Genomic DNA, 14,263 nt, shown 5'->3' with positions numbered 1-14,263 from the left:
ACATTTTATCAATCAATTTTTATGAACCTGTAGTAAAACACAAGTAAAGAGTCTCCATGATTCCAACAGGGGGAAGTCTATTGCTCTAAAAATGGCAATTTCACTACAGTTTTGCTTTATCACCACTAGCTGAAATTCATGACATCCATCAATGCTTATCAAAACTCTTCCCATCCTGATCCATATGTGGGGTTAATTACAAACATATTCCTTCTTTTAAAGATGTTGTGACCAATGTAGATATTGACCAGGTGATATTCATAAAGTAATTTTTCCTGAACATGTGACGATTTATAATGTCATGAGGTTATGTGGTGCAGTTGAAGGAGAGGAGACAGAAGTGAAATGGCCCCCGCCTCTCCCCGGGGTGGTCAAGCGGTCCCCAAAGTCCCTGGTGTGGATCTGAGGTGTAGAGATCAGGGATGATGTGAGTCCTGGCCTGACAGCCAGACACAGTGTCACTTGCTCACCGGGCAAGAGGAGAAGGGAAAGGCTTGTCAGTGTTTTCTGAGCAGGAGTCTGTGTTTTCATTTCTCCTTGTATCAGTTTTGCAAAGGCTCTGAGTACCTGGACCCCACGCATCCCAGTAAATGGAAGCAGGTGAAAACAAGGACATGTGAAGTCGTAGCTGTGTGGGCAGTGCTGCACCAGGATCAGCTCTTTGTGCTCCAGAATCAAATGATTGACTGTTGGCGGGGATTGAAATGCGCTCGCTGAGCTTGGGGACTTTGATCTTCACCAAATCCACTGAGACAGCTGAAATTTCATGGAAAGGTGACAAGGATTTCCTAAACCAAATGCAAATAGATGTTTAACTTTCAACTCAAGCTCATGCTCCAAAATCTTTGCAAATGCATGAAAGAAAACCCTGATTTGTAAATCAGAGAATGTTTTTTTTTTTTTTTAACAGAACATTGCTTTTTGAATGGTCTTAAACTTAAATTCCAGCCTCTTAAAAATTTTTTAGTCATTATATCGCTGATGAGTCTTATGAGATTTCAATAATAGATGTGTGTTATGTAGAGATAATGTTATTTGGAGGCCTTATTAGAATTGGGGAAAGACTTAACCAAATGGCAAATTTAGTTTTCTGTGATAAAGACTGTGGACTTTCATTCTTTTGGTAATCCAGCCAGTTATGGATTATACATTCTCTTTTTTCTTTAATTAACTGATGCAAATAAAATATTGTATGAAACAATAAACATAGAAAACATTTTCCAACATGAATACATAATGTAATTAACCTATACTTATGAACATCTCATTTAAAAAATCAGTGTGTTGATTAGCATTTATGTTAGGAAAAATGTGTAGTGTTAAGAGTTACAGCCCAGATTTTGTCATGAAAATTATGTGCTTTTGGCACAGACATGGCCCTCACTTTCTGATCAGAAAAGAATGCGTGGCTAAAAATTAGATGATTTCAAGGTAATTTCCAGTTAAAAGTCTATGATCTGTGACCTTTTTTGTATCCTTTCCACTGGATCCTTGTTTCATTGATGAGGTTATTACAGGTTTTGTTATTATTAATTTCCTCCCAGAGATATTATTCTCTTTGTATATGTTGTTAGTCGCTCAGTTGTGTCTGACTCTTTGCAACCCAATGAACTGAAGCCTGCCAGGCTCCACTGTCCACAGAATTCTCCAAGCAAAAATACTGGAGTGAGTTGCCGTTTCTTCCTCAAGGGGATCTTCTAACCCTGGGACTGAATCTGAGTCTCCTGCACTGCAGACAGATTCTTTACCATCTAAGCCACCAGGGAAGCTTATTATTTAGGGTTTGTTTTTTATTAAGTAAAATGATTTTATTAGATTTTTTTTTTTTTTTTTTAATGTTGGCAAAGGTTGAACCGTTGAACCACTCACCTGTTCTTTTAAATTTCCGTGCGGTGGAATCAGTGCCTGGTTTCTCTTTGCGTTATAATAGATATCATGTTATATAATATTATATAATAGATATAATAGATATCATGGACGCTGCCCCGATGGAGTCTTTTCTGTCATTTAGTGCCCATCCTTCCCCTGTAGTTAATTTTATGATTGGAATCTGGGATTGTCAGTTACAGAAATTTGCATCAGAAACAAATTGAGTTCTGTGTCCATACTGAGAGACCAGGCTCCTTCTGCAGTGGTCAGTGGATCCCCATGAAAGCTGGGCTCCAAGCCTGGGTCTTTGTCTGCACGCTGTCTGCCTTCCTGGTAGATATCTACTGCTGTGCTGCTGGGAACGCCTGACTACACCCCAGCGTGTGTGCTGGGTCTTTGTGCATCAGCTAGAAGCTGGTGGCAAATGCAGACTCTCAGGACCTGCCCGAGACCTCCTGCATTGGAGCCCACCCTCTAACAACCTCAGGCGATTCTTACACTCACTCACATTAGAGAATCTCGTCTAAAGCATCCTTGTCCTTCGATGGACCTTTTGCCAGGAGTTTCTGAGTGTTTTCTCCTGGATGCACCTTTGTTACTCTCCTTAGCCAACTTTGCCTCTGGGATGTTGAACAACCAGACACGACCCTCTCATTTCATCCATCACTACTGATGATAAGTGCGTGGGGTTGTTTTCCTTTCGTTACCAAGTCCAAGCTTGCTCTGCAAATCGCACGACAGCCAATGAATCCAAGCAATGAGGCATTGAGGCAAGGAAGAGACTTTATTTGAGGAGCCAGCAGACTGAGAAATGACAGGCTAGCCCCTCAAAATAACCATCTTATCAGGGTCTGGATGCCAGGAGGTTTTATAGATCAGAGATGGGGGGAGGTGAGGAAGCAAAGTAAAAAGGCTGTTACTCTTGCACACATCTCCCAGAATGGCAAACCTCAGGCAGAGGATGTATTAATTTCTTCCTTCCTGACATCCACAAGCTACAGGGCTCCGAACAAAGGCAGCTTTAGCTTAACAGTCAGGCAGAGGGGCAGAATTCTCTGAGGCAGGCCATTCATATGAGATTATAATAACAAAAGCAGTGAAAAGCAAGTCAAAGAAACAGTTCCAACATGGTGTCAGACTTGGCTTCCTCCCTTCAACACTTTTACTATTAGACAAGGAAAAACAAACCCTCTCTGACATCATCCATGTTCCTTGCCCCTGTAATGACATACTGAAAAAGAAATGTATTATTACTCATAATTTTTTGAACATAGGTCTTGGTGAGTATTTTTCTTTAACATGTAATAAAATTTCCTCATTGATCTAATGGGCTCCAGTACTTCCCATTTCTCTGTTCCTTTTTGTCTTCTTATACCTATGAGTCATCAGAGTCATCAAAATGAATTTTGACCATTCAGATTCGCAGTTCCCACCTCTAGAGTATCGCTTGGACCACAAGACCCCAGAGATGGTTACCTGTGAAAACCTTCTCCAGGGTTTCTGATGATGTGTGCATATTCTAGTGATGGGGCCTGTTGACCTGGCTCTGCAGAGCCCCTTTCTCTTCTTTGAGTGATAGGTATGGAGTGAGAACTAGTTATGCTGATGGATATAGAAATGTTTTACAAACTGCCCAGGGTTCCTCACATCACCGTGGCACCCTTTGCTTTTTCCTTATATCCAGCAATTCTTGCTAATTACTCAGTTCCATGCTTTTTCCAAGCGCCTCCCAGCACTTCTGTGATGGGAGTTGATTTCAGGCCTTGTCATTTTACACTCCAGCTTCATGTCTGAAGCAAAATCCAAACTGTCTTCCATCTGACCTGCAGACAGATTTGCAAATATTTGTAATTTGTTTATTTCCCAGGCCTGACCAGTGATCTCTAACTCACATGTAAGTTTTTGAATTGAGGCTACTGATGCTACCATCCAACTCTGTCTTAAACTAAACCCTCACATGATATCCAGGAAAGGAACTGAACCAACAGGAGGGTTCATGGGAATATGGTCAGATTTCCTGTGCTCCTTGTCTTACAAATTTCAACATGACACTCACAGGCCATGGGGATCAAGTTGTAGGTCTTTCTTTGCCTGATATAGAGTTGCTTTTCCTTTCAGTTTTCTTGAGGCGTAATTCCGTCCACACCAGCAATTTTGTCCCATTCCTTAACATGGAGTAATCTTGCTTTCAAAACACAGAAACTCTTTGATCACTAAATGTACCCCCTTTCATCTTTTACTATTCTTTTCTTGCCAAATTCAGAGTGATACTCAATGGTCAAACTCTGAGATGCTGAGCCCTCAGTTTGAACATGAGTCCACAAATGTGATGACTTTGTTGATGTGGGCCCCAAACATCACTGCACTATAGACAGTCCTTTATCACCATATTATGTGACACTTCTTTGGGCACCTTTAAGAATGAAATAGAGGTGGAACTATGAGGTGATGAGAACATTGAGGATTTTTCATTTTTTTAAGTTGATGATATTCCTTCACAATTGGAATGATTTCTTTCTGTTTCAAGAAGGCTTTTGGGCTGATGGACCGTAACCAGGTTCATGGGTTACACAGCATTACACTGAATAATAAGACAGAGACCATGTTAGCCAGCATTTCTAGAATTTACCTTCATCATCTGTACACCAAGGTAACACACACAGGATACTCTATATCCTGCCTTCTCCCTGTATGAGGACTCATTACACAGGCACATAGCACAGTTCTTCTGCGATTATCCAGTTAGTATGTTGGTTTCCTTGAAAATTTAGGAAAGACTCAAGGAATTTCCTTAGAGCCAGTTGGCTGATCAAAAGAAAGTTCACATTTTTGAAAACACAGGATGTGATACTAACTGAGCCATTGAAAGGAATGAAATAATGTCATTTGCACTCTGTAATACAGAGTGAAGTAAGTCAGAAAGAGAGAAATATTGTTATTAACACATATATGGGGAGTCTTGAAAGAAGGTACAGGTGAAACTATTTGCAAAGCAGAAATAGAAACACAGGCATGGAAAATAAACATATGAACACTAAGGGAAGAAGGGAGGGGTGAGATAAATTGGGAGATTGGGATTAATATATCTACAGTATTGATACTATGTATAAAATAGATAACTGAGAATCTACTGTAGAGCACAAGGAACTTTACTCAGTGCTCTGTGGTGACCTAAATGGGAAGGAAATCCAAAAAAGAGGGGATAAATGTAAACATATGGCTGTACAGCAGAAACTAACACAACATTTTAAAGCATGAAAGTGAAAGTGAAGTCTCTCAGTCGTGTCCGACTCTTTGGACCCCATGGACTGTAGCCTGCCAAGCTCCTCCATCCATGGGATTTTCCAGGCAATAGTCCTGGAATGGATTGCCATTTCCTTCTCCAGGGGATCTTCCCAACCCAGGGATCGAACCCAGGTCTCCTGCATTGTAGACAGACGGTTTTAAAGCATATATACCCTAATTTAAAAAAGAGACACTGTGAGACTGTGTACTGTGATGTTCTTCAGCTACACATTTTTGTATGGCTGTGACTGTATTTTGTTTTGATGATTGTATAGCCAGAAGGTAAGTTAAGAATCCAAAACCCTAATACTGAAAAATATGTTTTCTAACCAATTTATGAAATCCTATTTTTTAAACACCTGTATGAGAGTGGTAGTGGGAATAGTAAATTACAAACAGCAATATGGTTGGGAGAAATTTTTAAAAATTAAAAAAATACAGGTATTCGCTCCCTCTTTGCTCTTTTCTGTTTTCTCCTGCCCGTTCCTCTGGCTGGTCTCAGGGTCCGCAGCATTGCAGTGATGTTGGGAGCCAACCACTGGGGACTGCTGAGCTAGCTGTCACGTATCAGGAGGAAAGGAGGACAAGGAAGTGCCTGCTTCCTCCACTGGCCCTGCCCAGAAGAATGTTCCTGTCTGAGGGTTTGTTTGTGGCCTTTAGTTCCAAAAGTTGATATGCCACAAATGGGAGTCAAATTGCCAAACAGGAAATCGATGGAAATCAAACCCACTCTGGAATTGTTAATATAATCTGTTCTCAACCTAGAAACCAGTGAGCACAGCGCAGGGCACAGTATGTACTTGCCCTAAATAGCCTTTTATTTCACTGGCTGGACCCATTACATGCCACCGCTTTCCGTTTATAAAACGGATCTCTTGGAAAATACGGTACTGGTTTCATAGGCATCCTTTTATGATTCCATCTTCTACTTTTCTGAATTCTTAAGTGGATTTTCTGCAGTAGTTCATCTACAGTCAGTTGTCCTTGGTCTTTTCTTTTTCTATTGCCTTCTAAAATTTTGTAATAAATTTAAATTCTCTCTTCTCTTCATGATTTTAATAGTCTGCTCCACTGTTCAGATATCAGTGTGCCATCTATATTAAGATCATCTCTAAGTTTACTTAAGGACAATCACTCTGTTGCACCTATTACTCTGTCTGACCCAAGGCTCTGCTCTCTTGTGTGTTTTTCCAAATCTAGAGTACTTTGTTTTAAATGCCAACATTTTGCTTTAAGACAGGCAATGCTCAAACACCATCTCAACTTCTAGTAAGTATTAATGAATAAGGCCTCGTGTTATCTAACCAGAGTTTCATTTTCTGCGGATCTTATCTTTAGGTACAGGAGACGTGTGCAGAATCCCAATGACTGGAGATCTCTGAAATATTTATTGTGTGTGTCCATATCTGTTTTCCACATTGCTATCTCTCCTGTGCTCAATCTCAATGGTGCATTTTAACACTTTCTGGGTACTGTTACTAAGGTTGTATGTTTATTACAGGTATGTTTATGACATATAACCTAGAAGTGTTTCGTTCTTGCTCCTTCTTGCTGGAAGTATTAGCTTGGTTTCTGAATCTGAAGTGTGCATGCAACAGACTATATGTTTCTCTGTGTGTTTTATACCCTTTTGGCTCTAAAAAATACCTATAAGCTGAAAGTCATGAGAACACATTTGATTTAAGTGTGTTTTGATGTCTGCTTTTTGAATAACATTCTCATTATTTAAACTCAATTTTGCGTGCTGGTTCATCTCTTTTCACTGATATTTGATATAAAGATTTTGATTTAGATTATGAACTCAGCCATAGGGATATACACATTGGAACTGGCTTTTGAATGAGTTACTTTGTGAGTTTTTATTACATATAATCCCCAAGACTATGGAGCCAATCCAAGGAGGGGTTAAACAGGTACCATTAAAAACAGGAATTATGAACATAATCCTAAGCCACAGAATGACATTTATCTAAAGTAATTAATTACCTTGTGATCCAAACACATTTCAGTAGTATTTGTTAATCTTGCAAGCATATGGGATCAGGGAATTAAAAATAAGAAGCAAATCAAATAAATGTGACTTTGAAAGTGAAATATATACTTGAGTTACTAGTTTATATTTTTAAAGGAAAAATTAAAAATACATTTTACTAATATGAAAAAGGTCATTGTTAAGCTTTAACAGAGAATGAAACTAATTTAGTATTAGCTATGAATTACCAATTTGAATATCTTTCCATCTGTTTCAAGGAGAAATCTATGTGTGAAACCTGAATGCTCCAGTGCTAAGGGGGCCCATTTAATAGCAGGAAGATATCCCATGCCAGGTGGACAAAGCTAGAAATTCACCTTTTGGAAAGAGGGAAGGAAAGCTTAAATGGTTATCTGCCACTTCTTCGTGTCTCTCTCCTCATTCCAGCTCCCTGCACACACGTGGGGGAAACCATGAAAGTAGCTGCACTTTTAGGATAAGTTTTGAACTGATACCTGAGTTTGAAACACAGTTTCCCCACTAATTAGGTGGGCAATCGTGACTGTGCTATTTGAGGTCCTCGAGCATCTGTTTCCACACCTGTAATACAGGGATGACAACCTCCCGGCTGGAAGAGGAAAGATGTAAACAGGTGCTATGTAGGCACTTCTGGCTCAGAGCTTGACATGAAGTCCCATAACCTAGTTGGCTTTGAGCAGTAGCAGTGCCCATATGTAGCAGAGAGCGCCCTCTGGGTGTTAAGGAACACTAGACTTTCTGTCCCCGCCCCAGTAGGCTGCAGGGCCCACCTTGAGCTTTGAGAGAAGACCAAAGTGTTGCCTTCTTCATTTAAAGGATTCTCTTACGATTTAAAAGGGCTAGAAGTTTAGGATTAGCAGATGCAAAATTATATATAGGATGGATAAGCAATGAGGTCACAAGCAACTGTATTCAGTATCCTGTGATAAACCACTGGAGAAGAATATGAAAAAGAGTGTATCTGTACAGCTTGGTCACTTTGCTGTACAGCAGAAATTAAACACAACATTATAAATCAACTATACTTCAATAAAATTAAAAAAATAAAATGAAAACTAAAAAATAAAAGTACATCAAAGAAAATACCAACATTTTGAGTAAACACTGTAGAAGAGATATGTTCAGGGACATCAGGGACAAGAGCATATACTCAGTATTATTAATATTAGAAACACTGTAATTTAAACCACTGTAGAATGTAATATGGGGCTTCCCAGGTGGTGCTAGTGGTAAAGAACCTGCCTGCCAATGCAGGAGAAGACTCGAGTTTGATCCCTGGGTTGGGAAGATCCCCTGGAGAAGGGCATGGGAACCCACTTCAGTATTCTTCCCTGGAGAATCCCATGGACAAGGAGCCTGGTAGACTACAGTTCATAGGGTCGCAAAGAGTCGGACACAACTGAAGCAACTTAGCACACACACGCAAGCAGAATGTAATAAAATATTTCACAAACCATCAGAATTTTAAAAAAAAGATTATCAATAAAAAAAGAACTCAATTTGACCATAGTCATGTCTTCTTCCTCATTCCTGTTTATTATTTGTACTTGTTGAGATTATTTTTCCTATAGGATTGGTCTTTTTAGTAATATAACTTCCGTTTCATTTTAATTTTTTGTTTTGTATTTCATGTCTTTGTTCCAATTTCTTTAAGTTTACCTCATTCTTCTAGTTTATGGAACTGATTTTTGACTGACTTGTTTCCAGTCTTTCTCTTTTTTAAAAGGAAAAGCATTTCAAGCATAGACTTGTCTCTAATGAGCACTGTAGCTGCATTCCACAAGACATTTAAAAAAATACACCATTGCTTATTTTTAGTAGGTCATTTAAGCACATTTATATTTCCTTGAATTTCTGGCATATTTGGTATTTTCCATTTATCAATGTTGTTGTTTCATCTACTCCCCTGTAGAACTTTCCTGCTGTTTGTTTGATTGCTGGTGGTGTCTCCATTTCTTCTCTTGGTGTGGAAGTTACAGCTTCTACTAATTCTCTGTGTTGCATTTTGGGTGATTCATCATATCAACTTTTTCTTCACTCTTCCTTTTTCTTCTATGTCTAGCCTGAGGTTTGTTGGTTTTTTGTTTGTTTGGGGTCAGTCTTAGAGGATTCTCTGTTCTCAGTTTCTAGAGGATTCTGGGACTCTTATTGGAGAAGGCAATGGCACCCCACTCCAGTACTCTTGCCTGGAGAATCCCATGGATGGAGGAGCCTGGTAGGCTGCAGTCCATGGGGTCGTGAAGAGTCGGACACAACTGAGTGACTTCCCTTTCATTTTTCACTTTCATGCATTGGAGAAGGAAATGGCAACCCACTCCAGTGTTCTTGCCTGGAGAATCCTAGGAACAGGAGAGCCTGGTGGGCTGCCCTCTATGGGGTCACACAGAGTCGGACACAACTGAAGTGACTTAGCAGCAGCGGCAGCAGCAGGGACACTTATTTGGTACAAGAGAGAAAATAAGGTGATCAGGATGGTGAGGGAGCTCCATGTTGTAGAGAGAACAGAGAAGTTAAAAGAAATAGAGAAAAGAAAAAAAAAAAAAAGGGCATTTTACATCGGAATTCTGGAAGAAGACAGTTGGAGAGGCAATATTTGAAGAGATAAAGTCTGAAGGAGAACTTCGCTGGGGGCCCAGTGCTTAAGAACCCACCTGCAAATGCAGGGATTCAGTTCAGTCTCTCAGTCGTGTCCGACTTTTTGTCACCCCATGGGCTGCAGCATGCCAGGCTTCTCTGTCCATCACCAACTCCTGGAGCTCAAACTCATGTCCATCAGGTTGGTAATGTCATCCAACCATCTTGTTCTCTATCGTCTCCTTTGCGTCCTGCCTTCAACCTTTCCCAGCAATCAGGATCTTTTCCAATGAGTCAGTTCTTCCTATCAGGTGGCCAAAGTATTGGAGCTTCAGCATTAGTCTTTCCAGTGAATACTCAGGACTTATTTCCTTTGGGACTGACTGGTTTGATCTCCTTGCAGTCTAAGGGACTCCCAAGAGTCTTCTCCAACAAATGCAAGGGACACGGGTTCAATTCATGTGCCATGGAATTCTCCAGGCAAGAATACTGGCGTGGGTAGCCATTCCCATCTCAGGGGATCTTCCCAACTTAGGGGTTGGTCCCATGTCTCCTTCATTGCAGGCCGATGCTTTACTGTCTGAGCCACCAGGGAAGCCCTTATTTATCTACTCATTAAGTGGTATTTAGTCTATTCATATTTAATGCCATCATCAACAAAGCTTGTATTTAGTTCTTTCATCTTGATATATGTTTCTCTTTTTAATTTTCTGCCTTACTGTAAGTAACCAGGTAATTATTTAATTTATATTATCTCTTTAAGTATACATTTTTGTATTATTTTGAATGTCACTAGAAATTACAATATGTTTATTTAACTTGCCACAGTTCAATTTCCAATTATATCATCAAACTCTTTGCAAGATGTAGGCATGCCATGATTATATACATAATTCCACTTATTCCACTCCCACTCCTTGTGCTCCTTTATTCCTCTGCTTTGAATGAATGTAGCCTAAATCTATATTTGTTATATATATATATATATTACACAAGCATAGATATGTGTCTGTACATACAAATACACACATATTAAAAATAAATAAATCTCTTATTTTTACCCATACATTGCACTTTCTATGATTTTATGTTTGTTTGTTTTTTTTCTTCTTCAGACTTGAACTTTTTTCTGGAATTGTATATTGTTCCCTGAAGAAGTTCTTTTAGCATTTCTTATACTACAGATTTTCTGGCTACAAAATCTGGTTTCCTTTGACTGAAATTGTCTTAATCTAGCTTCCATTTTTTGATGTAAACTTTGGTAAGATATAAAATTTTATATAAACAACTTCTTTAAAATTGTATTTTTGAAAACTTTATTTCACTGTGAGAAATTCAGTCATCACTCTTTTCATGCTTTCCTTACATATGACCTGGCTGGGGTTTTTTTTTTGTTTGTTTTATTTTTGGCTACTTTAAGGTTTTCTTTCCAGTTTTGGTTTTCAGCAGTTTGCCTCTGATGTGATAGGTGTGACTTTAAAATTACTTTTGAAAGGCTTATCATGTCGTTTGCTGAGCTTCTTGGATATGTATATTAACATACTTCATCAATTTCAAATTTAGTATCTTGTGTCTTAAAATAATTTTTATCCTATATCTTTCTTCTCCCCTTTGGGGATTTCAATTATTTATATTTTTTGATCATATATTATATGTCTTGGGTATTTTGTTTTATTTTTTTACTTTTTTATTTGCTATCTGTTATCAATATAGTGTCTATTGACTTGCCTTTGATTTCTCTGATTCTTTTCTCTGTCCAGTCTGCTAATAAGATTATCAACTGCATCTTCCCCTCGGACATCACATAATTCCATCATGATAATTCCATTTCATTTTCCTTTTTACTGTCTCCACTTATGTGGAAAGTCTTTATCTGCTTATACTTGTCATCCACGTCTTCCTCTAGATCTTTCATCATACATTCTTTAGAATCCCTGAGTGATAATTCTAGCATCTGAGTCACTGCCATATGTGTTTCTATGAACTGTTTCCTCTTTTAAATGTAGTCCTCTCTTCTCACTTCTTTGTGTATCTTGTGATTTTTTTTTTTTTTACACTGAACATTGTGATGGGATAAAGCATGTCCACCTCCTAAGAGGGACATGCCCCATGAATTTGATGGTTTGAGACTGAGTTAATCTAATGGGTAGCTGAGCTGTCCCTGGACTCTGTTGTGGAGTTAGAATTTTAAGGTAGACTCAGTTCACCACTGAATTTTACACATTGTGGAGGTGGGGTTGGGACTTTGCCTTCAGAAGGCTTGGGGTCTGAGTACCAGTCAGACTCTTTAGATCTCTTTGTGCATCACAAGGCCAGCTACGAGCTTTCCAAACCACGGCGATGCTGTTTCTGCTTTGCAGCCTGCCTGCCAGCATTCTGAGTTTCTGGCGCACTCTCTTTGCTCTCTAGACCCATTCCTAGCTTTATGCATCTAGGGCATCTCTTTCTGCCTTAGGGCATGGCCGTCTCAGCCTTTGTACTTGGTGAATGTCCATGGATTTTGTAGGGATTCATCTCAGTCCTCCTGTTCTTCTCCCAGCTTTCAGCATTTACTATGTTGCTAAATATATTCTTGCCTTCTTAATTTCCTACCATAAATTTCCCTTTTTCTATTTATTAATTACATATTAATAAATATTCTATGTTATTAGTATTATATTTACATTTATGACATCTTCCTATATTGATATCTTAAATGCAATTTGGGGGGGAAAAAGGAGGCATAAAAAACAAAGAAGCATGCTTGCTTTGGCAGCATATATACTAAAATTGGAACAATACAGAGAATATTTGCACAGCTCCTGCACAAGGATGACACACAAGTTTGTGAGGTGTTCATATTTTTAACTGACCCACAGACATAGAAAACAAACTTATGGTTAGCAAAGGGGAAAGTGGGGCAAGGATAAATTAGAGGTCTGGGATTAACATATACACACTGCTCTCTGTCAAATAGAAAATCAGCAAGTACCTACTGTATAGCATCAGAGCTATATAATTGAACTGTATTTGATATTTTGTAGTAATTTATAAGGGAAAATAATCTGAAAAAGATATATGTATATATATAATATATATACACACTTGTATATACATTTGACTCTCTTTGCTCTACTCCTGAAACTAACACAATATTGCAAATCAACTATACTTCAATAAGAAAAACAAAAGAAGAAGCAAATAAATATTGGAGGAAAAATCCCCCAATTCTATAAACCTTATCTAAATAGATAATTTCTCATACTTAAGTTTGGAAATGAAATTATATAGCTCTGGTTCAAGGTGAATTATCAGTGAGGGTCCACTAGAGAAACAGAACCAGTCAGAGATAGATGGATAGATGATAGAGATGGATTTCAAGGGATTAGCTCACACGATTATGCAGTTGTGGTGAGACTGAAATCCATAAGACAAGCCATCAGGACAGGGTGGATGCTCTGGGGCAGGGTCTGACCCTGCAGTCCACAGGCAGGATTTCATCTTCAGGGAACGCTCTTTTTGGCTGTAAGTTCTTTCATCTGACTAGATGGTGCTTACCCAGATTATCTGGGGTAATCTCTTTTACTTAAAGTCAATTGGTTGTGCGTGTTCATCACATCTACAAAATAACCTTCACAGCAACAGCTGCAGTAGTGTCTGAGTGTCTCGGTGCTACGCCTAGCTCTAGGTTGACACGTAAAACTGGCTGTCGCAGTAGGTAAGGGCATATCCTGAAGCTGAAGCTCTAGTACTTTGGTCACCTGATGCAAAGAGCTGACTCATGGAAAAGACCCTGATGCTGGGCAAGATTGAGGGCAGAAGAAGAAGGAGCAACAGAGGATGTGATGGTTGGAGGGCATCACTTGCTCAATGGACTTGAGTTTCAGCAAACTCCAGGTGAGAGTGAAGGACAGAGAAGCCTGGCATGCTGCAGTCCATGGGGTCGCAAAGGGTTGGGCATATTCTACAAGGCAGTACAGTATGTAGTAAAGAACAAACATTAAGGAAGAAAATAGATGCAAGTGAGAAAATGAAAGGGTTCCTAACTGTTAATCATCCCACAGAAATGCAGGCTGGGTGTCCTCGACAGTGCCCGGGTCTGTCATTCAAGCGACCTCTCCGTGTATCACGATGCTCCTTTCTTATAAGTCTGAGAGGAATCCTACTAGACAGGAGACTAAACATTCAGTCTGGGTTCAGGTGTCAGCTGCTTCTGGGACTGTCGGAGAGAGCCAGCTGCCCAGCACCTGGAGACTCCCAGGCCCACGGGAAGCCCTTCTGTCAGGGCGAGAAGCCTCCCTCAAATGCAGCCCTTATGCCCACAGAAAGGGGGCTGCTTCCAGCTGGCCCACTGCCCAGGTTGCCTTGAGTGAACTCCTGGGGCCCCTCTCAGATCATTCTGCTCATTGCACCCGAACAGTCTTCAGGGGATACATCAAAATGTTCACAGAAGACATTTGGTTTTGGCAAAATATGGTTATTTGGTTACAGTACTTTTTTCCCCACTACCTTTCTGTATTTACAAAAGTTTTTACAATGTAAATA

General features: G+C 39.5%; 1 non-coding gene across 1 annotated transcript; it reads left to right on the top strand.

Annotated features, from left to right (window-relative positions):
* The first annotated feature begins 12,478 nt into the window (after window positions 1-12,478).
* LOC112587346 lies at window positions 12,479-12,585 on the top strand. Its single transcript, XR_003111841.1, has one exon. It is a non-coding gene; the product is annotated as a U6 spliceosomal RNA (small nuclear RNA).
* Window positions 12,586-14,263: the final 1,678 nt, after the last annotated feature.

Source organism: Bubalus bubalis, chromosome 1, assembly GCF_019923935.1.
Source record: "Bubalus bubalis isolate 160015118507 breed Murrah chromosome 1, NDDB_SH_1, whole genome shotgun sequence".
Lineage (NCBI taxonomy): Eukaryota > Metazoa > Chordata > Mammalia > Artiodactyla > Bovidae > Bubalus > Bubalus bubalis.
Note: the sequence above shows the minus strand (reverse complement) of the source record. Positions and strands in the feature narration are given on the sequence as shown.